Raw genomic sequence first — 25,504 nt, 5'->3', positions numbered from 1 at the left:
GTGTTTTCATTTCACGTGTCAATATTTTGTAATATTGTCACGTGGTGGAGACGTTGACTAACACCGTAGCAATACTGTGAACGACAAAACAAACTTTTATTGGGCGAACCTGTGCCCACAAAACAGGCTACACTTATAGCACAACGATAGCGGCGAACACGCTCGGCGATCGTCGAAAATCTGATCAGCGGGTCAAGCGCGTCGGCTTTTATACAACAGTCGTCGAATGTTCCAGACTAATCGTTGGGACCCGCATGCCTTGCACAAAGTTCTACAACATTCGAGTCACGCGATGAAATCAGATAACACAAGGTTCGGCGACAACAGACAGCCGGGTAGAAGCATCGATAACTTTCCAGAAACGTCGGATACATGCAGGCGCGTCCCTCGCTGTGCGATTACAGTTGTTAAGCGGCGAAACGTGGTCGGCCGATAAAGATAAGCACACGTGTCAATACCCCCCTCTTAAAAAGCATCGACCCGATGCTGCAAACAAACGAAGTTAATAAACAAAAGCACTCGTAGCAAAGAAAAGAACAAAAATAACGAAGTTCGTCAGCGTCCGTAAAAGGGTTTGAGGCGCACCACGTGGACCACTTCAGATCGTGCGCGGCGCCGCTGTGAATGCGAAATGCCGTCTGGCACGACCTCATAGTCCAGAGCGCAAATACGTCGGATGACCTTGTAGGGTCCGAAATAGCGTCGGAGTAGTTTCTCACTAAGTCCTCGTCGGCGTATCGGGGTCCAGACCCAAACACGGTCGCCAGGCTGGTACTCGACGAAGCGTCGTCGGTGGTTGTAGTGTCGGCTGTAGGTCCTCTGCTGGCTCTTGATTCGCAGGCGGGCGAGCTGCCGGGCTTCTTCGGCGCGTTGGAGATAGCTAGCGACGTCAACATTCTCTTCGTCAGTTACGTGCGGCAGCATGGCGTCAAGCGTCGTCGTCGGGTTCCTGCCGTAAACCAGCTTAAACGGCGTGATCTGTGTTGTTTCTTGCACCGCCGTGTTGTACGCAAAGGTTACGTACGGCAGGATCGCGTCCCACGTCTTGTGTTCGACGTCGACGTACATTGCTAGCATGTCGGCGAGGGTCTTGTTCAGGCGCTCCGTGAGACCATTCGTCTGCGGATGGTAGGCAGTTGTCCTCCTGTGGCTTGTCTGGCTGTACTGCAGAATGGCTTGGGTGAGCTCTGCTGTAAAAGGCGTTCCTCTGTCGGTGATGAGGACTTCTGGGGCACCATGTCGCAGCAGGATGTTCTCGATGAAAAATTTCGCCACTTCGGCTGCGCTGCCTTTTGGTAGAGCTTTAGTTTCAGCAAAGCGGGTGAGATAGTCCGTCGCCACGACGATCCACTTATTCCCGGATGTTGATGCCCCAACAAATCTATCCCAATCTGCTGGAATGGTCGGCGAGGAGGTTCGATCGGCTGTAGTAATCCTGCTGGCCTTGTCGGTGGTGTCTTGCGTCGTTGACAGTCTCGGCATGTCTTGACGTAACGGGCGACGTCGGCGGTCAGACGCGGCCAGTAATACCTTTCCTGTATTCTCGACAGCGTCCGGGAGAATCCGAGGTGCCCAGCGGTTGGATCGTCGTGAAGGGCGTGCAGTATTTCTAGACGCAGCGCTGACAGTACAACAAGAAGGTAGCTGGCGCGGACTGGTGAGTAGTTCTTCTTCACGAGCAGGTTGTTTTGTAGCGTGAACGACGACAACCCGCGCTTAAATGCCCGAGGGACAACGTCGGTGTTTCCTTCCAAATACTCGACGAGGCCTTTTAGCTCCGGGTCTGCTCGTTGCTGTTTAGTGAAGTCTTCCGCGCTTATTATCCCAAGGAAGGCGTCGTCGTCCTCGTCGTCTTGCGGCGGGGGATCGATGGGGGCGCGCGATAAGCAGTCGGCGTCGGAGTGTTTTCTTCCGGACTTGTATATTACCGTGACGTCATATTCTTGTAGTCTGAGGCTCCACCGCGCCAGCCGTCCTGAAGGGTCCTTTAAGTTAGCTAGCCAACACAATGCATGATGGTCACTGACGACTTTGAATGGCCTGCCATAGAGGTAAGGGCGGAATTTAGCTATAGCCCAAATGATGGCGAGGCATTCCTTTTCAGTCGTAGAATAGTTGCTTTCCGCTTTTGACAGCGACCGGCTAGCATACGATATCACCCTTTCAAGTCCTTCTTTCCTCTGGACTAGGACGGCACCGAGGCCTAGGCTACTGGCGTCAGTGTGGATTTCGGTATCGGCGTCCTCGTCGAAGTGTGCAAGTACTGGCGGCGACTGCATGCGTCGTTTGAGTTCTTGAAATGCCTTGGCCTGCGGCGTTTCCCACTTTAACGCGACATCACATTTGGTTAGATGTGTTAGCGGCTCCGCGATTCGTGAGAAGTCCTTGACAAAGCGCCTATAGTAGGCACACATGCCAAGAAATCTGCGCACTGCCTTCTTGTCGGTTGGCTGCGGGAACTTTGCGATGGCAGCTGTCTTCTGTGGGTCGGGGCGTACTCCTGATTTGCTGATCACGTGGCCTAGGAACAAAAGTTCGTCGTAAGCGAAGCGGCACTTTTCCGGCTTCAGAGTGAGCCCTGATCACTTGATGGCTTCTAACACTGTCGCAAGCCGCCTAAGGTGATCGTCGAAATTTCCGGCGAAGGCAACGACGTCATCCAGGTAAACAAGGCACGTCTGCCACTTCAGTCCGGCTAACACCGTGTCCATGACGCGCTGAAACGTTGCAGGCGCCGAGCACAGTCCGAATGGCATGACCTTGAACTCGTAGAGGCCGTCTGGCGTGATGAAGGCAGTCTTTTCGCGATCTCTCTCGTCGACTTCTATTTGCCAGTAGCCAGACTTGAGGTCCATCGACGAGAAGTATTTGGCGTTGCAGAGCCGATCCAATGCGTCGTCTATCCGTGGAAGGGGGTACACATCCTTCTTCGTGATCTTGTTCAGTCGACGATAATCGACGCAGAAGCGTAGGGTTCCGTCCTTTTTCTTTACCAGGACTACAGGAGAGGCCCACGGGCTTTTCGACGGCTGGATGATGTCGTCGCGCAGCATTTCGTCGACTTGTTGCCTAATAGCTTCACGTTCTCGCGTCGAAACTCGGTAAGGGCTCTGGCGGAGTGGTCGAGCGCTCTCTTCGGTTATTATGCGATGCTTTGCAACTGGTGTTTGTCGAATCCTCGATGACGTCGAAAAGCAGTCTTTGTATCGTCGGAGAAGACTTCTGATCTCTTGCTGCTTGCTCATAGGAAGACTTGGATTCACGTCGAAGTCTGGTTCGAGGACAATGCTCATCGGGGTAGATGCGGCTGAATCCGAGAGGACAAAGGCATTGCTGGTTTCCACCATTTCCTCGATGTATGCGATTGTCGTGCCCTTGTTGATGTGCTTGAACTCTTGGCTGAAGTTGGTTAGCATAACTTCCACTTGCCCTCCGTGGAGTCGAGCGATCCCTCTTGCGACGCAAATTTCACGGTCGAGCAGTAGATGTTGGTCGCCCTCGATGACACCTTCTACGTCAGCGGGTGTTTCAGTGCCGACGGAAATAATAATGCTGGCGCGCGGCGGGATGCTCACTTGATCTTCGAGCACACTCAAGGCGTGGTGACTCAAGGCGTGGTTATCGATTTCGACTTCAGGTCGATGACTGCGCCATGTTGATTCAGGAAGTCCATGCCGAGAATGACGTCTCGTGAACACTGTTGGAGGACAACGAAGGTGGCAGGGTAAGTCCGGTCATGAACGGTAATTCTTGCCGTGCAGATCCCAGTCGGCGTAATCAGGTGTCCTCCAGCGGTGCGTATTTGAGGGCCTTCCCATGAAGTCTTAACTTTCCTCAACTGGGCGGCGATGGGCCCACTCATGACGGAGTAATCGGCTCCTTTGTCTACTAAGGCGGTGACTGCGTGGCCGTCGAGAAGCACGTCGAGGTCGGTGGTTTTTTGTCTTGCGTTACAGTTAGGTCTCGGCCTCGGATCGCGGCTGCGTCGTGTTGAACTGAAGCTGGAACGTCGCGTCGTCAAGTCGTCTTTCGTCGGTGTAGTCTTGGCTTCCTGACTTCGTCGGGACGGCGGCGTGTCGTCATTAGGTCGTCGAGATGGTTTCTTCGTCGTCTTCGTCGGCGGCGGAGGATCTTCGTCAGTTCGACGAACAGCAACCGCACCTCCATCGGTTGCTGCTTTTAGTTTTCCGGATACGGGCTCGCTGACCGGCCCCAGGCTGGGCCAGTGTATGGTCGGCGCTGCGGCGACAGGTAGCGGCCTGGTGATGGCGAACGCGACGGTCGTCGAGAGCTCCACTGAGTAGCGGCGAGGTAGTCGGCGATATCGCGAGGGCGTTCACCTCGCTGCGGGCGCGGAGCATTGACGGCGAAACCTCGCAGTCCCATCTCCCGGTATGGGCATCGGCGATACACATGGCCGGCTTCTCCGGAGTGATAGCAGAGCGGACGGTGGTCGGGGGCTCACCAAATGTCCGTCTTCCTCGCGTAGGTGCGCTGGGCGACGGGTGGGCGTGCTGGCGGCGGCGGCGGCGGACGACGGAATTGCGTCGTTGCAGGGCCCTGGCGTGGTCGCGGAGGGGGACCTTGACGGCGTGCGACGGCGGCGTAGGTCATCGCTTCTGGCTGGGGCTGCGGTAATTGAGGTTGCACCTCAGGAACCCCAAGCGATCGCTGAACCTCATCTTTCACAATGTCAGCGATCGAAGCTACTTGAGGCTGCGACAAAGGCAGGACCTTGCGCAGTTCTTCGCGCACAATGGCCCTGATAGTCTCTTGAAGGTCGTCCGAACCCAGTCCTTGGATGGCATACTGCGGCGTGTGCCCCTGGTGGTTATATTGCCGGGTGCGCATCTCCAGAGTTTTCTCGATCGTCGATGCCTCTGCAGAAAACTCAGCCACAGTCTTCGGTGGGTTACGAATAAGTCCGGCGAAAAGGTCTTGCTTGACGCCGCGCATCAGGAAGCGAACTTTTTTCTCCTCCGACATTTCCGGGTCGGCGTGCCGGAAAAGACGGGCCATCTCCTCCGTGAAGATCGCGATCGTCTCGTTTGGCAGCAGCTGCACTCTGGTTTCTAGTAGAGCTTGGGCTCGCTCTTTTCGCACGGCGCTTGTAAACGTGTGCAAGAAGCCGCTTCGGAAAAGGTCCCACGTCGTTAAGGTGGCTTCCCGATTCTCGAACCACGTCCTGGCGGCGTCTTCCAATGCGAAATAGACACGCCGCAGCTTGTCGTCGCTGTCCCAACTGTTAAACTTAGCGACCCTCTCATACGTTTCGAGCCAGGTTTCCGGGTCCTCGAATGTTGATCCGCGGAACGTCGGAGGTTCCCTGGGCTGCTGCAGCACGATGGGGGACGCTGGGGCTGCCATTGGGGTTGCCTTGTCCACAATCTTCTTGGTCTTCTCAGGTAGAAGTCCGTGCTCCGGGGGCAGCTGTTGAAGACGGCGGATTGCTCGATGCTCCGGGACTACGTTGGTGTTCTCTTTGCGGTCCGGGCTTGGATCACGGCTTGTCGGGGGCGTCCGGTACATGAACGGAAAGCACCTCCACCAGATGTCACGTGGTGGTGACGTTGACTAACACAGTAGCAATACTGTGAACGACAAAACAAACTTTTATTGGGCGAACCTGTGCCCACAAAACAGGCTACACTTATAGCACAACGATAGCGGCGAACACGCTCGGCGATCGTCGAAAATCTGATCAGCGGGTCAAGCGCGTCGGCTTTTATACAACAGTCGTCGAATGTTCCAGACTAATCGTTGGGACCCGCATGCCTTCCACAGAGTTCTACAACATTCGAGTCACGCGATGAAATCAGATAACACAAGGTTCGGTGACAACAGACAGCCGGGTAGAAGCATCGATAACTTTCCAGAAACGTCGGATACATGCAGGCGCGTCCCTCGCTGTGCGATTACAGTTGTTAAGCGGCGAAACGTGGTCGGCCGATAAAGATAAGCACACGTGTCAATATGATTATTAGGTACACGGTTTATATTAGGAAGGGAACACCATGAGTAGCGCTGCAGGCGCGGCCAATCTGTCCCGTGAAGCACATTGCAAACGGAGCGAAATGTGGTGCGATTGCCTCGCCAATCGCTGGATTGCCAGAGGCAGCGCGTGGGTGACGCGCGGTCTCGATTTGCAGTAGCCACCGCAGACAGGCCTCTGATCATGCAGCGCTTTCTTTCCATACGGAACACGCACGCTACTCTGGCACGATATCGTAGCCATCGCCGCTGCACAGCGCGTCTTGCGCGGCAATAAGCACGGTGTCTACCAAGTTGACATTTCCAAATTCCCCAAGTCTTCCAGGTTTTCCCTGAACGCGTTCGCAAAATTACCTGAATGAGACAAAACTTTGTTTTATGTGAAGACGGGCCGACACCATGTTGTCCGAGGCTGTTACTCTCTTGCAAGGATGTCGAAAGAAAGAATGACTAAATCCAGTTTGAATAGTAAGCAGCATATTAATTGTATTCAAAAACAGAGTGAAGGCGTTACTGAAATGCACAGCGAATAAAATATATTCGAAAGAAATGTAAAACCTATTCCAACTCCAGTCGAACATTTTTAAATACGAATGAGAAGGAGATGCATGCAGCAGCAAATATTTTCCAATATGAGCTATTTCTACCTACTGATAGCAAGCTCATCGGTATGAGGCCTGAACTTTGTCACAACTAAGATTCTATCTCAGCCTTGGAAAGTCAACCTCAACTGTCCAGACATACTCTCAACACGCACACAACATATCAGTGTTGGGTTTAACCGCTTTAAAGAGTTTATTTTGGTTTGGATGAGGGGCACCTGCATCTCAGCGTGAGCCAACACATTGTTTTTTGAGCTCAAGCTCCTTCAAAGAGGAGGCGGTATGCTTCCTGTCCCGTTCATTCTTCAATGCGACGGTCATTTCTGTTTCTCCTTCCTTCCGCCACGCGTTCGCTCCATGGATCATTTGAAGCATCCTCTTGGTCAGTTGTACAATCAACGTCCGATTTTTTGCACTCCCTAAGGGCCGCGAAAACGTCCGAAAAATCGGACAGTGCGAAAAAAAATTGATGGATCTGTTTAACTGCCCTTAAAGTCTCGAACTGCCACAGGCATGTCCAAAAAAGCTCTTGAAGCCTGCCAGTACACTTATTAGGCATATCAGTGCTCGTAATGTGACAGGCGATGTGGGCGCACGCTTGTATAATTAAGGAATACGCACTCTGTCCCGTGACAATTGCCCCTTCCCACGCTTGTTAAGCTTCACGCAATACGTTGCGTATGCGTCACCACGTATCAATCCTGTACTGAGGCAAAGCTTACTTTCGGAAACGGGCACTACGAAACGCTCTGTGCTTTCCGAGCGTCGACGCCAATCGCGTGGATTACAAAGGAGGAGTCGGTGCCCTTACTGAGAGCGGCAAATTCTTTCATGAAAAACACGGAACCACACGGCAAGAACCTTAACAGCAAGCATAGAAGCAGCTACGCCTTGCGTAGCCGCGGTGGTAGCTATGGCTGCCAGCGGATCTGGGTGCGAGAGCGCCGGTTCGAGACGGAGACATTATCAAAATGGCGGCGGTCGTGGCTTTTATTAATGCCACTTCGGACCTGCCGCGAGAGCAAAAAGTCCGAAATATCGGACGGCGAAGTGTTCTTGCGTCCTAAATTTCAGGCATTCTTATACCTTGAATCTATGGGGTGCATGGTGGTGCCGCGAAGTCGTGCGAAATAGTGGGCATGTCCGAAAACTTGGTCGTCTGGAAAATCGGTCGTCACTTGTACTCTGGCAACACCTCGAGCCGATTATACGGCCTCAGTGACAATTCGTAGCGATTCCTCTGTTAATGGAGCCACCATTGACGTGACTTTCGTTCCTTTTCAATAAAATTACACCTAAATTTCCCTGATACAAGCACAAATTTCCTGAGTTTTGTCTGAGTAATTTTAGACTATTCAAATTCACGGAGAATTCTCGGTTCTCCTGGTTCGTAGGCTCCCTGACTACAATTTTTTTTTTCTCACGCTTACGTTCCACCAACGACGACAGCAGCCCTTCGTCCTGCCAGTGTGTTATCAGTGACAACACCCAAACGAGCATCACACTGAAGCTTACTCGTAGCCGCCCACCATCTACCCCTTGCAGAAGCAATGATCCCCGTCGTACACGCTGGTACCGCGAACTGACCTCAGCAGCGAAAGCCGCGGACGAGCGAAGCCCTTCCCACCACACGCCCACCTGCCCGATCCACCCTCCCCTCCCGATCCGAAAGCGTAGATGAGATCGCCCACGCGGTTGCGAATGCCGTGGCCGCCGGCAACTCATCGAATGCGCAGGCCGTCACCCCTCCGTTCTTCTGCTTTCCGCCTCACGCTTCCAGTGTATCATCCTCCTCAACTTTCCTCCTCTCGGCGTACCGCCGAGGTACTCCGACGCTCAACGCAAGGAACTGGCCTTAAAGAGCAGCGCTCTAAAGGATATTTGAACCATGCAAGAGCACTTGATGCGCCAACGGAAAATTCGCCAACGGCTATAAGGGATCAATATGGTAACATCTTCGAACGAGACGAGGCACTGCGGTACATCAGAGACACTTTTAGGGATAGCTTCAGCACAACAGAAAGCATAGTTCAGACTCAAACAGATCCAGCAACAACAAAGAAGTCTCAAGAGATCAAAGTTTTGCATAGACCCCTTTTCGTGGAAAAAAAGAAGAAATGTTCCTAATAACACGGCTGTGGCAGCCGATGAAATCCGAACACTTCTAATCAAAACCCTGGGTCCAAAGAGCGAGGCACTGCTCACTAGTGCCATAGAGCAAGTGATTAGAAAGGAGAAAGGTCCGGGTGAATAGCGTCAATGCAAGCTGAGCCTCATCTACAAGTGCAAAGGCGATAACGATAAGACGAGGTCATACAGGCCACTTACGGTAACCTAGGTGATATATAGAGTGACAATGCATGCGATAATGTTAGAACAGCTGAAGTGGGTGGAAAAACTGATCGACTGGGGAAACTACAGAATGGGTTCAGGCCCGGCAGACGTTTAGAGGATAATATGTTTGTACTAGCTCAGTACATAGAGATTTCTGTAGCTAATTATAGACCTTTATCAATAGCATGTATAGATTTAAAAGGAGCCTGCGACAACACCGACAGGGAACTGTTAGGGATATTCTTAAGCACGAAAGGATACAGGAGGATTTCGTAGGGATATATATATAGAGAGATAACCGATTACACATCGTATTGAAAGGTCTAAAAGGTAATGAAATGGCGGGAATTCTCCGAGGACTGAAACAAGGTTGTCCTCCATCTCCGACTATTGTTCACACTTTATTGTAAGGGCATAGAGAGACGACTCGAAAACAGCGAATTAGGGTTTGATTTATCCTACATGCCTAACGGCGAAATGGCGCAACATAAGGCCGCCGGACTGATGCATGCGGTCGACATAGGGCTCATAGCGGACAATGCAAGAGATATACAGACACTCGCGAATATATGTGGCAACCTAGCGACAAATCTAGGCTTCAAGTCTAGCACAGAGAAATCGGGAACAATGGTCGTTAATGAACGGATGGGTAATTACACGGTCTCAATTCAACAGCAAGTCATACCGATAGTCAAGCAATATAAATACCTCGGCGTACACATAAACGAATCAGAAACTTATTCATGCACCCACCAAGATAACCTGAAAATAAAGTGGAAGCGGAGTGCACCAATAATGAAACTTAGAGCATTGTGGCGCCAAAACAAATAGGTGGTGCGTGTAATCTGGAAGGAACTAATGGTGCCAGTGCTAAAGTTCGCACAAGCCATTCTGTACTTCAATTCGGATATCTTTCCACGGTTGAAAGTTGACCAAATGTCTGTAGGCCAGTTGGCTTTGGCAGCCCACCGTAAAACCATAAATGAGACATGGCATAGTGACACTGGTTGGGCCTCTTTCGAAGTAAGAGAAGCGCAGAGCAAACAAAAATTTGTTGTGAAGGAAGACTCGGGAACATAGATCTGTACCTGAAAAGCATTGACACAGAATGGAGAAAGTGGTCAAGATAGCTGCCACCCATACACAGGGTAAATGGAACTGTAGATATAGCAGGAGTCATCAGAAAGAAAATGAGAGAAACTGAGACAGCGAATCAGATGCAAGAAAATGGAAACTAAAAAGTCCATGGAGATTTACAGTACAGATTTAAGATTTAAGAAAGAAGGTAGATGGAAAGTCTGTACGATAACACAAACAGCAGTGCCTTGCTATTTGAGCCTCGATCTGGTGATCTAAGAACAAAAACATACGGGGGCAAATGTTCGCAACAAGATGAGACGTGTATGCTGCAGAAGGAAATCCGGATACCACTTAACACATCCTAATGGCATGCGAATCGATTCATATAATGAGGCCCGTAAGTACTCTACACCTTCCAGAAGCGCTTGAAATCAAAGTGGACGTAAACATCAACCGGTAAGCAGTCGATGTAAGCAACATACGTTTAAAGTAGTGGTACAGAAAAACTAGGGAGAAGATTGATACAACCGGATCCCCTACAGGTATAAGTAGCAATACAAGGTAAATAGAAAAATATGGAAAGCCATTGGGGTAGTGGGTGCTTATGAAAGACTTGAAAGAGATAGAAGTGGTTATTTATAAAGAAGGGAAAGGTTGGAACTGCCTTCTGCAGCCCTTGAGGGAGCCCGGCTCAGCGCGAACAGACTTGAGCCATTAACTAACGCTAAAAAGACGTTGGACAACAGCGAGAACACAGCACAGAACGCTAGACGGTTGAAATGTAGCGTTCTGTCCTGTGCGCTTCTCGCTGTCGTCCATTATTAAGGTGCCTCATTGCGCGCGCGCAGCCGCCGACGGCGGTTGGGAGGGCGGGGGCATTGCGGTATCCGAGTTTGGGATTTTACAGCGAACCTATATATGTGTACCTCCCAAAGGGTCTGTCGTGTCCGCAGGCAAAAAACTGAACGAATCAGCGGGAGGTGCCCGCCACGTGCGTTGCTGGGTTCCTTGCAGGAACACCAGATGGCGCGCGCATCCTCGGCACTGGTTGCGCAAGCCGTGCGGGGTTGGGGGGAGAGAGAAAACCAGAAAGGTCGCCTTCACGCATAGCGTTCTCCGCAAGCGTTTCGAAATAAATATTACGGTTGCATAAGCTGCAGTTACCGGGCAGCGGCAAACGTAGCATACGAAGTGGGGAGTGACGTACCTACAATTTTGTATGTGAAAGAATAACCTGCCTAGCATATGATTTGTGTTTTGACATCGCTACGGCAAGACCACCTATAATGGGGACTCCTGAAGAGCAGCCTGCCTAAGAAGCGCGGCACAAGTGTGGTTTAGCGTATTTCTATTCTCCCTGGTCCACTCTTTGTAGGTGCACGAAGTAGCGGCAGAGGCCGTTGAAACCTCTTAGGCTATATCAATTAGATAAAGTGCGTGTGATGTCCTCATGTAAACAATTTCAAGTTACGTCGCAAAGAGTAATCATTCTAATTGTCGTTTACAGCGTCGCTGTCCAGCCACCTTTTCAGCGTGGATTCAGGACGAATTCACTGCTCATAGTGTACCATTTAATGTTTTTGGAAGGCTGGTCATGCAGCAGTTTCATTTTTTATGCTACAACTTGTGGTTTTTCCCTTGCAACCGTCCCTTTTACGCCTGTCAGCAGCCCAAAAGACCTTCACCAAATTTTTCGCGCACTACTTTAGACTTCTCATCGGAAATAACCTCATTGTCTGGAAAGATATACTCATAAAATCGCCACTACTTGTTATAAAGCTTGTTTGCAACCGTGCTCTGAAATTGCTGTGAGGCTATTTGTGACTTACCTTTTTAATAATAAGCCCCAGTTTGTTCAAAACTTATCCCTTGTCCCGGATAGTTATATTCTTTTTTCACTAGGTAGTACAAGTGCGGTACCTGATAATGTAGAAACTAATATTCCTGCTTTAAACATACATATAGGGGTTATTCACTTCTGATAGACGGATGGTCTGCAATCTTTAATTTTGAACAATATTCATTGGCACTTGATACCTTTCCATATGCTCCCCATTAGATAATATGAACGCGTCCCACCGTTTCCACAGAGCATAGACAACATAAGTCAGGCCATCTGTTGTCACCTACCTAACAATTGCCTCCAGTGTCCTAGCCACGCCTGAAAAATAAAATAAAATTAATTATAGGGTTTTACGTGCCAAAACCGCTTTCTGAATATGCGACACGGCATAGTGGGGGACTCTGGAAATTTGGACCGCCTTGGGTTCTTTAACGGGCACCTAAGTCTAAGTTCGTAGCCGTGGACTTGAACCCGTGACTTCGTGCTTAGCAGCCTAACACCATAGTCACTAAGCAACCACGGCGGGTAGCCACGCCTGGTTCCATCTCTTGTTCCATGTCAAAGGAAGGACCTTAATTCTTGCGTTCGCCGAAGCATCCCAACAATACCCTTGCCTCAGACTTCCTTAGGCATGTCACTATAAAAAAAGGACATGCTATGGCATGAACCACGCTGTAGGTTAGACAATGGAGATGAATTTGAAGTAGGTCTCAAGAGATGGTTCCTTTTATTCTGTCTAGGTTTGGTAGAAACGGCGGGACGCGCGCACTTCGCCTACCTTGGGCATATAGAAAGCAGTAAAGGGGCGATACAATTTTATGAATAAAATATCAGTGCCGTTCCACTCTGTGAAGAATGATGACCAGCGAAGCTGTGTATGCGGGCCCCTTAATGATGAACTGCACCGACGCCGCGGGTCGGTCCGGCATTGCACTATCTTCGGTACCAGCCCACGTATGGAAAGTGCTTAAGTGCGTGAATGCTTAAGTGCTTAAGGCCTGCTTCACCTCCGCCGCGGGTCGGCCCTGTATTGCACTGGCTTCGGGATCGGCCCACGTGTGGAGAGTGCTTAACGCCTTCTTCACCTCCGCGGTGGGTCGGCCCTCTATTGCACTGGCTTCGGGATGGGCTCGTATGGAGAGTGCTTAACGGATGCTTCACCTCCGCCGCGGGTTGGCCCTGTATTGCACTGGCTTCGGGATCGGCCCACATATAGAGAGTGCTTAACGCCTCCTTCACCTCCGCCACGGGTCGGCCCTGTATTGCCCTCTCTTCGGGATCGGCCCACGTATGGAAAGGGCTTAACGCCTGCTTCACCTCCGTCGCGGGTCGGCCCTGTAGTGCACTGTTTTCGGGATCGGCCCGCGTATGGAGAGCCCTTAACGCCTACTTCACCTCCGTCGCGGGTCGGCCCTGTAGGCACTGGCTTCGGGATGGGCCCACGTATGGAGAGTGCTTAACGCATGCTTCACCTCCGCCGCGGGTCGGCCCTGTATTTCACGGGCTTCGGGATCGGCCCAAGTATGGAGAGTGCTTAACGCCTGCTTCACCTCCGCCGCGAGTCGGCCCTGTATTGCACAGGCTTCGGGATCGATCCACGTATGGAGAGTGCTTAAGGCCTGCTTCACCTCCACCACGGGTCCGCCCTGTATTGCGCTATTGTGGGGATCGGCCCGCGTATGGAGAGTGCTTAACGCCTACTTCACCTCCGCCGTGGGTGGGGCCGGTATTGCACCATCTTGGGGATCGACCCACGTATGGAGAATGCTTAACGCCTGTTTCACCTCCACCGGGGGTCGGCCCTGTATTGCACTGCCTTCGGTATGGGACCACGTATGGAGAGTGCTTAACGCCTACTTCACCTCCGCCACGGTCCGGCCCTGTATTTCACAATCTTCGGGATCAACCCACGTATGGGGAGGGCTTCACGCCTGCGTCACTTACGCCGCGGGTGGGCCCGGTATTTGACTATCTTCGGAATCGGCCCACGTATAGAGAATGCTTAACGCCTGCGTCTCCTCCGCCGTGGGTCGACACGGCATTGCACTACCTTCCGGATTTTTTATCAACACGCGCACACTATAGTCAGAAAAGTAGCCTTAAAGGGACCCTAAAGGCAAATATTAAGTAAAGCTAAAGTGACATATTAGTGCTTGAGAATCTCTAAGGCGTCATTAGTATCACGACCAGAGCCTTAGTAGTCGAGAAATATAAGTAAATGCATGACATGGTTAGAGACTACCCGGGAAATTCAAGTTCTGGCCTGATGACGAAAGCACTCCTCAATTCAATTCTGTCAGTAGTACTCAACTCCTCGTTGCGCAAACGATGCTTGTATTGTATAATAAGACGAAAGAAGATGCTGCTTGTCCAGGTCTAGTTCATGTTTAGACAAAAGAACTAATTGAGATTACCCTTGACAACGACGCGCGCGTTCGAACGGTTTCGTTTTCTCTCGACTACGCGCCGCCCGCTCTTTCGCGTTTCAGTAGTTATCACGTTGTGCTGCGCTGGTTTTGCTGGCTCGCTAATCTCGCACAAACTGCAAATAACAGAGAATGCAACTTCCATGTGATGTCGTGGGATGCCCGAACGGTCTACACCACTAGGCCAAAAAGCAGCTGCAGCAAAGAATTCGCCACTCTGACTTCATCTGTCTTGGCTCGGTACCGCCTTCTGTCGGGCGCCGTTTTACTCACCAACGGCAGCAAAGGGCGTTGCTGGCTTATGCAACGTAACCCATCCACCGGTTGGGCTTCGGGATATTTCTATTTCGAAAAGAGTATTCGCACTCTTCCGATGGATCTTTCTCGTAAACTAAGTTTTTCCTTGGCACAAAACAAGCGTTGCGAGGTTTCTGGAATGATATTTAAACAGTCCACGTCGACTTAGTTTTAGCCTTTAATGTCCCTTTAACACCTTTGCTGTAACGTTTCAGAGGCTCAATCTCTGTCTTTCTTTAACTATTGTATATGGCCCGCGTTTATTTATTGGGTACTAAATTCAACATTTCCTTTTCGTATTCTATTTGCACAAAGAAAAGTTCGTATTCGTCCACTACTAATACAAAACAAGGATCTTAACATACAAATTTAACTCTAGGGAGACAAACAATTTGTCTAACTAGAGTTCGCCAACGCGCAGGTAATGAAGTAGGACAATAAACAAACTAATCAAAAATAGTAATACTCAGAAAAGCTCTTTGCTTGCGGTGAAGAAGTTTTAGTGTTAAGAGGGCTTGGTGAGCATATGACAAAATTTTTAGTGGTGCTTGCGAAATGCAATAATATCGGCCAGTGAATTCCACAGTCCAATAACCCGGGAAAACAAGAAGGATGTTGAAACTAATTTTATACATAAATGACAATATTTCGCGATAGGCATATTTTTTTTTATATTAGTTGCACCAACCATAAAAACTACACAGAAAAGGAGCAAGACATCTCCTGAGTTTAAAGTGACGAAAGAAGGCTTATGATATAAACTGCTCATCATATTTCTGCTTCTACAAGAAAATAGAGAACGAATTCTTTTGAACGCCATTTCGAAACTTGTAATCTTTGTAGGCGTAGCAATGCATTCATCTCCAATACTGTCAAGGCCATCGAAGAGTCGACTGTTCGACCTACGATCCTTCTGGCGTTTGCATAGCAACACTGGTCGTAACGCCCATTATCGGCATGTTACCGGGCCGAAATACTGAAGAGGTACTGACTTGTACAATTTCACGTGCACATCCGTCAAAGCCTTTTGATTGATTTTCCTGAGCATACTGTCCATACGTAGCCCGCAAAGTTCAGTTTCTATTAGATCCTTGCTGCGGTGGCGGCATTCGCATGAGGGGGAAATGCAAAAACGCTTTTTTATATTGATTTATGAGCATGTTAAGGAAGCCTGAGGTTTTCAATATTAACCCCAACACCAACCTATGGCTTGCTTTATAAAAGGATCATGTGTTGGGCTCCCCAGACCAAACCGCAGTTTATTTCGATTCAATTCAATTGCACTCTCTATTGTCATTCGCCGTGGTGGCCCATGTCCTGTGGCGCTGTCTTGTTAACCGCAAGGTTGGTTGTCCGATTCCCAGTTTTGGCATCGACAATCCGGGCCATAATGCAGGGACACTGTTTAGCCGGGTTGTGGGTACGCGGTAAAAGAAGCTGAATAGTTTAAATAATGCGGAACCCACCGCTACGGCGTCGCACATAGCCCACTGTGAAGTTTGAGGAAGCTAACAATGTCATTGAATAAGCATTTCTTATGAACTACACTATCGAGCAAGTGAAGCTATCATTCTGAAAACTACGCTCTGTGTTGAACAGATACCGTTCCTACATAGTCTCAGGGAAAGCTGAACATGAAAGCTGAGTTTAGTACACTCAAAAATTTTAGGTCTACGGACTCGTCATCCTGAGATTCTCCCTGTTGGCGGCATTTCATAAAGTTTTTTTTTTTTCAATTACGCCTAGCTGTATTTTTACCTAATAGCGCTTTTCTTTAGCGCAGCTCTTTCTCGAATTCACCAACAATATTTTTAAACCCAGCGTTTTGTTCTTGTAGGCATCGCAGCATAGCCTATATTTGTGTCTGAACAAATGATTACAGGCAGGGCAAAACTGGTTAAGCGTACTGCGGGTGAAAAGTTCGCTGTAAAAAAACGCAATAGCTCCTGGATCAATTGCGCACTCACCTTCTCTGCAGCCGGAGCGACAAACTGTTGCCAAACGGCCAGAATGCCATCGAGTGAGCCCTGTAGCAGCTACTTAAGGAGTCAACTTTGTCGTCGAGATAACATGTTCGGATATCTGTATCTGAGAGCCTCTTCAGAAAAGATAAGAAGCCCGCGTGTATATACAGCCAGGCAAGAGCTTTTTCCTGCCATGGTAATAGCTGGCTCATTATGAAGATGTCTCGTTGTTGCCCCGACGAGTGCTCCCCTATCTATCACAACAACGCTGATAGCAAAAACGCCGCTGCTGGAAAAGGGGGCCGTACCAGGTAACTTCGGCGTGCTTATTTTCAAGAGACGAATGAGAAAAGCAAGGAATGTACACGAAAGAACCCAGTGAGAATAAGCTGTATTACACGGCAATAAAATGGCCCACCACCCGAAGAAACAAAGCCCGAGCAATTTCTCGCGATACGTGTACGTCATAAGACATAGAAACCTTGAGTTCATTCACAAGTCTATTGGACAGTTAACTGAGAATCGTCACTGAGTGCCATAGTAGGACAGAGCTGAAAAAAAACTTTAAATGCAATTTGAAGAGCGCGTAGCACAACACAATGCCTCTTTCAAGATCCCTGTTTGTCAAGAATCCATTTTACAGCTAGAAGCTTTGAAAATACATTATAATAAGATAGAATCAATTTTCTTTTTCCTCGGGCAACATTTTTCCTTCATTTGTCTGCCCGAAATGTATCTATCATTGGTGAATAAAAATTTATTTTGTTTCCCATGGCATGTTTCGGACACCCTCAGAGGTTATGTGGAAATCAAGAGGGTGTAGCCATCCGTATCTCGTCATTTCTTGAATATAAGCTCAGGTGTGAATGTCACTGTGTGAATATATACACAGTGACATATTGTTTTCGCTTTTCGTAGGAATGTACGCTCAATCGCTAAATATAAACGTGTCTAAGTTGTAATTTCCTTTCGTGCGGGTTGGCGTTTGGTTATTGCAGAGTTGTGAAGCTAACAGCAGTTTACTTAAATGGACCAGAATTAACTCCTTGGAAATAAATACTACGAAAACAAAAGCTATTCTGTTTGCTCCACCACAGAAAAAAAATTATATGAACATAATGTTAAAGCTTCGCGCTGAGAGGGTACAGCTTGTTAGCACAGTGAAGATTTTAGGAGTCGTTTTTAATGGGCATTTATTGTGGGATGATCACGTCGCCCGAGTTTCAACGCCTTTGGCCAGGGTTTATAGCATGCTATGCAAATTCAGGCATGTTTTACCCTCTGAAATTAAACTTTTAAAGTACAACAGCCTTTTTGCTCCTCATTTAAATTATTGCAGCCCCATATGAGGAACCACTTCCCAGACGAATCTTCATAAGCTACTAGTCCTGGAGAAAGAAGCCGTTCGCAAAATTACGAATGCATCTTACAATGCTAATACAACTGCGATATTTCGCTCCCTCAATGTGATACCCGTACAACACTTGTACGAAACAAGCCTTGTCTTAAAGTGCAAAGCAGTCTTCTGTACAATATAGGCTTCTTAGATTTATAGAAATTAACTTTTCCCACACATGTACCGTACAATATGAGGCAAAAGTATGCTTGGCTACCGCCATTTTCAAGAAGAAATTACAGATTCACTAGATTATAATATCACGTACCGAAGTGACTAAACTCCTTACAGAATATTGATATAATCCTAAATAATATTTCTCAGCGTACTTTGACAGCATAACTTTCCGAATACGGCGCTTGTGTGGGGCACCGGTGACATAAGCGGTTGTGCGATTTGATTGAAATGCTTTATTTGACGGCATTTTGCTTACATATCTTGATGAAGGCCCTTTGTACGAAAGCATGTTATTGTACTAATTGTACCCTTGCGTGAGGGGCTGTATGAGTTACAATGGCAAGTTTGAGAAATCTGAATGTTGTAAGAATGTTTCAAGAACAATGTTTCAAAAAAGTGCTATATATGTACTTATGTAGTTTTTATTGGTGTATATGTGCGCACTTCTTCTTTTCTCTCTCTCTCATTGACAACCTATAGCAGGAAGGTTTCTGGTATGCGTGTGTATACGTATATTATGTGTACTCTGAATGTATGCATGAATATGTGTGTGTTGCCAAGAAAAGGCGCAAGGCCCTAGTCAAACTGCAGTTTTGCACCTTTTCGTTCTTGACCTCGCATTCTTTTTCTGTTGTAAAAAAGAATGCTGAAATGGAAATGAAATGAAGTCAAAAAAGTTAAAGGTTACCTGCGGGCAGGTAGTCCGTCTGCTCGTTGCGTCCAGCGTTCCCTCCCAAGGGTTCACGGGCTTTGGTGGAAGAAATCGCAGTTGGCCCACGGGTGGCTGCGCGTACGGGATGCAGCGGTACTCTTCGAGCTTTCCACCCAGCAGCTGGAGCTGGTTTCCTCTGACTCTCCCCAGACGAGTCGTTTTCTCCACGTCGTACGCATGGCTGCCGCTGGCTGCCGCCCAAAACAGAAGCAGCGCGTGATCCCATGTCACGTCGATTTTGCAGGTCTTTTCTTTACGGTGTCAGCTGAAGGCATATGGAATAGAGTGGAACTTAAACTTTACTCACAGTGCATCCTATTAACTATTTGTGCTAACTATAGACAGCTGGACGGACTGACTGCGCACCGTCCCTTCTTCTACCTTAAGACTACAATAAAACTTTTCTTGGTTGAATTTTTGCCAACTACCTTTGGAACAAGTGGCAGGTGTATACGTAATGCAAATAAGATTATGTCCGTAATCGCTGACAACATACATACGCGATTAGTATTGATATAAAGCGACACCTAAACGAAAGTTGCCGTGTATGCTCAGTCCAAATAATTACGCACGAGTGGTTCAATGTATGTATAACTTCCTTGCGAGCCCAAAAAATTATTTAGGCAATGCGATGGGCCATTCGAGTAGGCTGAAGCTCTATTGCTCCACATTGCTTTTCGGGGATAATCTCCTGGAGGCAATGAATGCGTCGAAGCCAGAAATGCGACAGTTATGAAGGACCCAGAGAACGTGTTTATCTACTGCTTGGAAAGAACAGCGCATGAAGCCACTAGGCCAGACGTCTTTCCATTGCGCAGTACAAAGACTTGACAGCTTCTCTAACCACGTGTGTTGCAAGACGATTTCCTTATCAAAAGCATGCCACCCTCAACATTTTATCACTGCAGGACTACCGTCAAAACTTATTGTTAATGCTGTGGCGTCGCTGCTCTTCAGACCAGTTATACAGTGATTGGTATGTTGTAGGTAAGGAAAGTCACTTGACAATGGCATGGTCTGGACCCAGCCGCACTTGAGTGAACCCTTATGTTCAGTAATGTTGAGTCCTGTCACCTCTGCTACTTTTGGTGCGAGTTGGCAGGTTATTCCACATTCTAGCTCCAACAAACGCTAACTTACAGCGCGTGACGGTTCGTATGTAAAGCCACACGATTTAATACAGTATATCAGATGACAGCGAGACACACTTAAGTACATAACACGAAGTAATTATCTTCGCAAATGTCGTAGTTTCTTAATTACCGTATAAACAATCGAAAGTAAGTTCTTTACTAGGCTTAGCCACATGAGGATGCCAGTGCAGCGAAGAATTTAAGAGTTATACTAAAGTACTTGTAGGTCTCTACATTTTCCTGCTGGTTCTTTTTATACTCAAAGTGCCTATTTCATCGCCGCTATTCTGGCTGGATGAAAAAAAAATTGTTTCTATGGTGTTCATTGCATAGTTATTTGCATTGAATTATTCTAAAGTGTATTGTACCTAAGCATTTGCTGTGCACTTCGACGGGCAGTGAGTGGTTTGATTTAAACACTGAAGAATCTTCCGCGCACACGACATCTCCCGCACGCTCGATAGCATATAAGGTAATCATTAATAAAAAAAGAAAAAATATGGGACCCAAAACTGATCCCATGGGATGCCAGTTCTGACTAATAGGAGTCTGAATATATTGTCACGAATTTTTACATATGGTGTTCAGCTTATAATGTAACTGCGAAAGAACAGTAGTGCATATCTCCGAAAAGCATACCGTTGTAGGTTTTACTGAAGGATGTTGTGATTTGTTGAGTCCAATGCTTTTTTCTGATTTCAAGGAAAATTGGTAACAGAAAATTATTACCGTTCAAGGCTTGATTAACTATTTCTTTTAATTCATGCGCGGCTGTTACGGCAAAGTGATGCTTCCTAAAACGGCGTTGCTTCGGAGTTCCTATACAATTTTTCTATACTTGATACTACTCCCTTTCCAATTAGCTTTTCAAACAGGGCATTTTTACATGAAGAACTGCAATAGCACAACGGTAGGATAGCTCATTCGGATCGCCCCTTTTCAAAATTGCGGTCTCATCAAGTGCCTTCAGCTGCTGTGGATGAACTCCCTAGATGAAAGCTTATTTTGAATCTTACCTACTAGTACCCATGAAAATTCGATATTTCTCTAATAGTGTTCCATCTCAAGACGCAGAGGAGCAGCTATATGCCAGCATATCTACGAATAACAACGTTGCACTTGGCCAAAAGGAAACAGCCCGCGCTAGCCTACAAACGTCCTCGTCTTCGCACCACTGGTCTCTTCAACATCGTAAATAATGGCCCGTAATGCTGGCCCCGGCGGCCAAAGCACTGTCCCTAAGCAACGAAAGGCCGCACTCGGAAGCAGTGTAGTGGGCTTATTGACGTGCACGAGATCATTGTACGCCGTAGTAGAGGGTGAGGTAGAAGAGACGGGGGCAATTTCATAGGTCACAGGCGTAACCTGGCGCAGCACGTGGTAGAGGCCTGTGTATACTGAAAAGAGCTTCTTTGAAAGTACCACATGACGAGCGGGTGACAACAGAAGCAGGAGCGCACCAAGCAAAAGCAGTGCGTCATGGTGGCGGGCGTTGTACATACACTCATAAACAAATGTACACCCTTTGGAATGTATATTTGCCACACAACAATAATCATCTGTCTTGCTTGCGTTTCCTTCCTTGAAAACGTTGCGCTCGCTACTTTCCTGTCGGGAATGCTCTCTCATGCTGATAACGGGCATGCCGTTCGTGACTTGGAAGTACCGGGCTCGCCACGTTAAATAAAGGATATGCGGGCAAGACAGATGACGATTATTGTTGTGTGGAAAACGGTGTAATTTTGCTTAAGAGTATACGCTGCCGAGTGGTTTGCGAGGCCGTCAGTCGAGTACGGGCAAGCTGGCATGCATGGTCGCCCAGTGCGATGGCGTCGCACGCATACTGACTTGTTGAGGTCGCCGCAGGAATAAGTGCAGTATAAAGGGGCAAGGTTCGTTCTTGGCCGTGCAATACATAAAATGAAGAAAATCCGGTTGTCATGACGAGAAGGATTGTAAGCAAATTAGACCTAGCGAAGCGCAATGTCCCATTTGTGGTGGTCCTTCGAAACGTACATGGAAAGCATTTCTCTCAGAGTACGGTTCAACCGCTTCGTCAGGATGATATGAGGTGGTCAGCTTGTGTTGAGTGGAGCAGAAACGCACAATGTCCGCGATAACTTTCAGCAAAATGTGAGGACCGCGGACAGTAAGCAGCTTTCGCGGGGCGCCATGAAACAAGATGACGTTGTGCAAGAGAAAGTCCGCGACGGCAGTGGCGGGAGTGGTCGGGACAGCCAGTGCAATGGCGCATCGGATGGAGTAATGAGTTGCAACGGCTACCCTTTGTTGCCTCAGGATGACTTCGTAAAGGTGCCGAGGATATATAATGCGACACGGAAGAACGATTCCACAGGGACGGTTATCGGCAGGAGATCACCGGTAGGCAACACCTGAGGTGTTTACCGACGCTGACAGGAATCATAGGCAGCAACATGGCGTCGGACGGAACGAGCTAGACCGGGCCAGCAGAAGCGGCGGCGAACGCGGTCGTACGTGCGAGATACCCCAAGGCGTCCTGCAGTCGGTGCGTCATGAAGCTCAAAGGGCAGAGTCCCTCGTAGACGCTTGAGTACAACAACGAGATCAGGTCCGCCAGGGAGGAAGTTCCTTCGGTACAGAATGCGCCCCTGAAGAACATATCGGTGAATAGAGGCATCGATAAGTGAAAAGTGCTGATGATCGATGAGTGCTCATACCAATAGGTCCCGGCACTGCTCATCGGCGATGTTAGCGAAGGCAGACACAAAGAAAATGCCGTCGGCGGCGCTATGGTAGGCGGCGTCAGGCTGACCGACCGGATTGCGAGAGAGGCAATCAGCGTCATTTTGGAGACGGCCATATATGTAGATGCTAGAATACGAATATTCTTGTAGGCTCAACACCTATATAGTAACCAAGTCGTCCTGTAGAATCTTTCAGTGAGCACAACCAGCAGCGCGCGTGATAGACTGTGACAACGGAAAACGGCCCGCCATATAAGTATGGGCGGAACATCGCAAGCGCCAAAACTAGGGCCATACACTCACGCTCGGTGATGGAATAGTTGCGCTCGGAGGTTGAAGGGAGCCTCCTGGCTTAAGCGGTAACACGGTCGTTGCCGTGCTGGCGTTGTGCAAGTACCGCGCCGATTCCGTGGCCGCTGGCATCGGTGCAGAAAAATCAAAGATGTCTAGAACGGGCGGCGTTGTGAGAAGGTCGATTAGATGCGAGAACGCAGAGACCTTGTTATCGCCTCACTTGAAAGCGGCGTCTTTCTTCAAAAGCTCGGTTAGTGGTCGTGCTATGACCGCGAAATTTTTCGCGAAGCGGCGGAAGTACGAGCAAAGGCCGGTGAAGCTGCGCACATCCTTGACGCACTTCGGTACGAGGAAGTGCGTAACAGCATGGAATTAACCGGGGTCTGGTTGCACTCTGTCGGCATCAACGAGATGTCCAAGCATGGTCATTTGGCGACGGCCAAAATGGCACTTGATGCGTTGACTTGCTGACCGGCTCGACGAAAACGTCCAGGACGACTGAGAGGCGCTCGAGGTGTGTTGCGAATGCTGGGAAGAATGCTACGTTATCTAAGTAGCAGAGGTATGTAGACCATTTGAAATCATGAAGAAGGGAGTCCTTCATGCACCGAAAAGTGACCGGAGCTTTGCATAGACAGAATAACATCACTTTGTATTGATAACGACCGTCAGCTGTTAGAAAAGTGGTTTCCTCGCGGTGTGCATCGCCCGCGGCATTCTGCTAGTAGCCGCAGCGAAGGTCAATAAAACAGAAATAGCGAGCACCATGGAGGCAGTCAAGGGCATCATCAATGTGAGGTAGTGATACACGTCCTTTTTTGCAACTTTGTTAAGGTGCTGATAATCGACTCAAAAGCGTCATGAGTCATCTTTATTTTTGTGTAAGACGACGGGTGACGCCCATGGACTACGCGACGTTTCAATAATGTTCTTGGCAAGCCTTTTGCGAACTTCTTCGTGAATAACTTATCCCTCAGCCCGCGACACTCCGTACGAGCGGCGATGAATAGGAGGGCCATCGTAGCTATTTATGCGAGACCTAAGAGTTGTAGTTTGAACCAAACGACGGTCATTAAAGTCAACAATATCGCGGTATGAAAACTGAATGCGGTAGAGCTCATGAGCGTGCTCGGACGCCAAGTCGGGTGCCATAATTTTCTGTAAGTCGGCGATACCACAAGCTGCAGACTGTGATGGTAGATTCGGGTCGGTTGAACTGTCGTTTCCTACAACAGATGCTACTGTGTGCGCCTCGAATGAGCAAAGATGGGCCAGAGACATTCCGCGTGGCAGTACTTGTGTCGCCAAGACAAAAGTAACCACTGGCAAGGAGGCGCAATTCGCCATGAGAGGTAAAACTGCATGAGGTAGTGTGTTACCACTTGTAATGAGAACGACTTGCATGGGAGTCGCGATGGTGACCGTCTGGCACTGGTGGCGATAATACAAAGTGAACGTAAGTCAGTGCCGTAGTGCCGTAAATGGCAAGCGAATGAAGTCTACAGAAATGAGGCGTCTGAGGGGTGACCCAGCGGGATCCAAAGCAGGTATGTCAAGGGTGAGTGTACTGTCTGAACAGTCTATGAGAGCAGAACGCGCGGAGAGGAAGTCCAGGCCAAGAATGGTGTCGTGGGGACAGTGGGCGATGATGGGGAAAAGAACGATAGTCGAGTGATCGGCGAAGCAAACTCGGGCGACACACATGCCAATTACGGGAGCTGTCCCGCCGTCGGCGATACGGACAAGAGGCGTCGTGAAGGCTGGTACTATTTCTTCAGGTGGCTACGAAGGTCAGCACTCATTCGGCCAAAATGCACTTGATCCTCGAGGCGCTCCATCGTCTAGTTTTCCGGCTGGGAGCATTCATAGGCAGTTGGGGACTATTAGCGACGAGTCTATGGGCGTGCGATATTGTCCCCGTTGGGGCGAAAGCCCCCGTTGGGGCGACAGCCACCGGGTTGCTTGGATGCAGGGGTTTCAGCAGTGGCATTATCGGACCGTGCGGTTAGGGACGAGAAAGGCCGCTTGGGTGAGAGTAATGAGTATCGGTGGTCTGAGCGGGCCAATTCCAGCGTCTGTGGCAGTGGCGAGAAATGTTTTCGATTCGACGGCAGTGAAAACAGATGGGCTTGTCGTCAGCACAGTGCCATTCAGACGGGTTGCGGAAACGTGGTCGGTAATACGATGTGGGACGGGGAGGAATCGAAGAATTCAAGCGGGCGTAAGGGCGAGCAGACGGCGTGAAGGCCCATGTTGGCGAACTCTTGGCGGACAACTGCCTAAATTAGTGGAACTGTGACTGCAGGCGTGTTGAACGAGCTGGATTCGATGGCAGCCGGATAGGCAGCCTCAATCTCGTGCCGCACGATCTAGGTACCATCGTCAGTGTTGCTGGTACGGGGAGCGTCGGCACAGGAAGTTCTCGTGGTGGTGTTTGGTAGACGGGCAAACTGTTGGTCAATACGTCGGCTTTTTGCGAGTTCCAGGACGCGGCACCTTTTGATAATTGCGTCCACCATTGCCGCATTG

General features: G+C 48.9%; 1 protein-coding gene across 2 annotated transcripts in view; it reads right to left on the bottom strand.

The window, feature by feature from the left end:
• Positions 1-18,950, bottom strand: part of LOC126519157 (acetylcholinesterase-like) — a 63,539-nt gene extending 44,589 nt beyond the window's left edge. The window contains exon 1 of one of the 2 annotated variants that reach the window (XM_055065147.2): positions 18,799-18,950. The gene's annotated coding sequence lies outside the window, so the exon portion shown is untranslated. Of the gene's footprint in view, positions 1-16,540; positions 16,625-18,798 lie in introns of those variants that run through there. The other variant, XM_050168766.3, reaches the window with a different exon arrangement.
• Between the last annotated feature and the right edge of the window lie 6,554 nt (positions 18,951-25,504).

Source organism: Dermacentor andersoni, chromosome 10 (assembly GCF_023375885.2).
Source record: "Dermacentor andersoni chromosome 10, qqDerAnde1_hic_scaffold, whole genome shotgun sequence".
In the NCBI taxonomy this organism is placed as follows: Eukaryota; Metazoa; Arthropoda; class Arachnida; order Ixodida; family Ixodidae; genus Dermacentor; species Dermacentor andersoni.
This window is presented reverse-complemented; position numbering and strand designations above follow the sequence as displayed.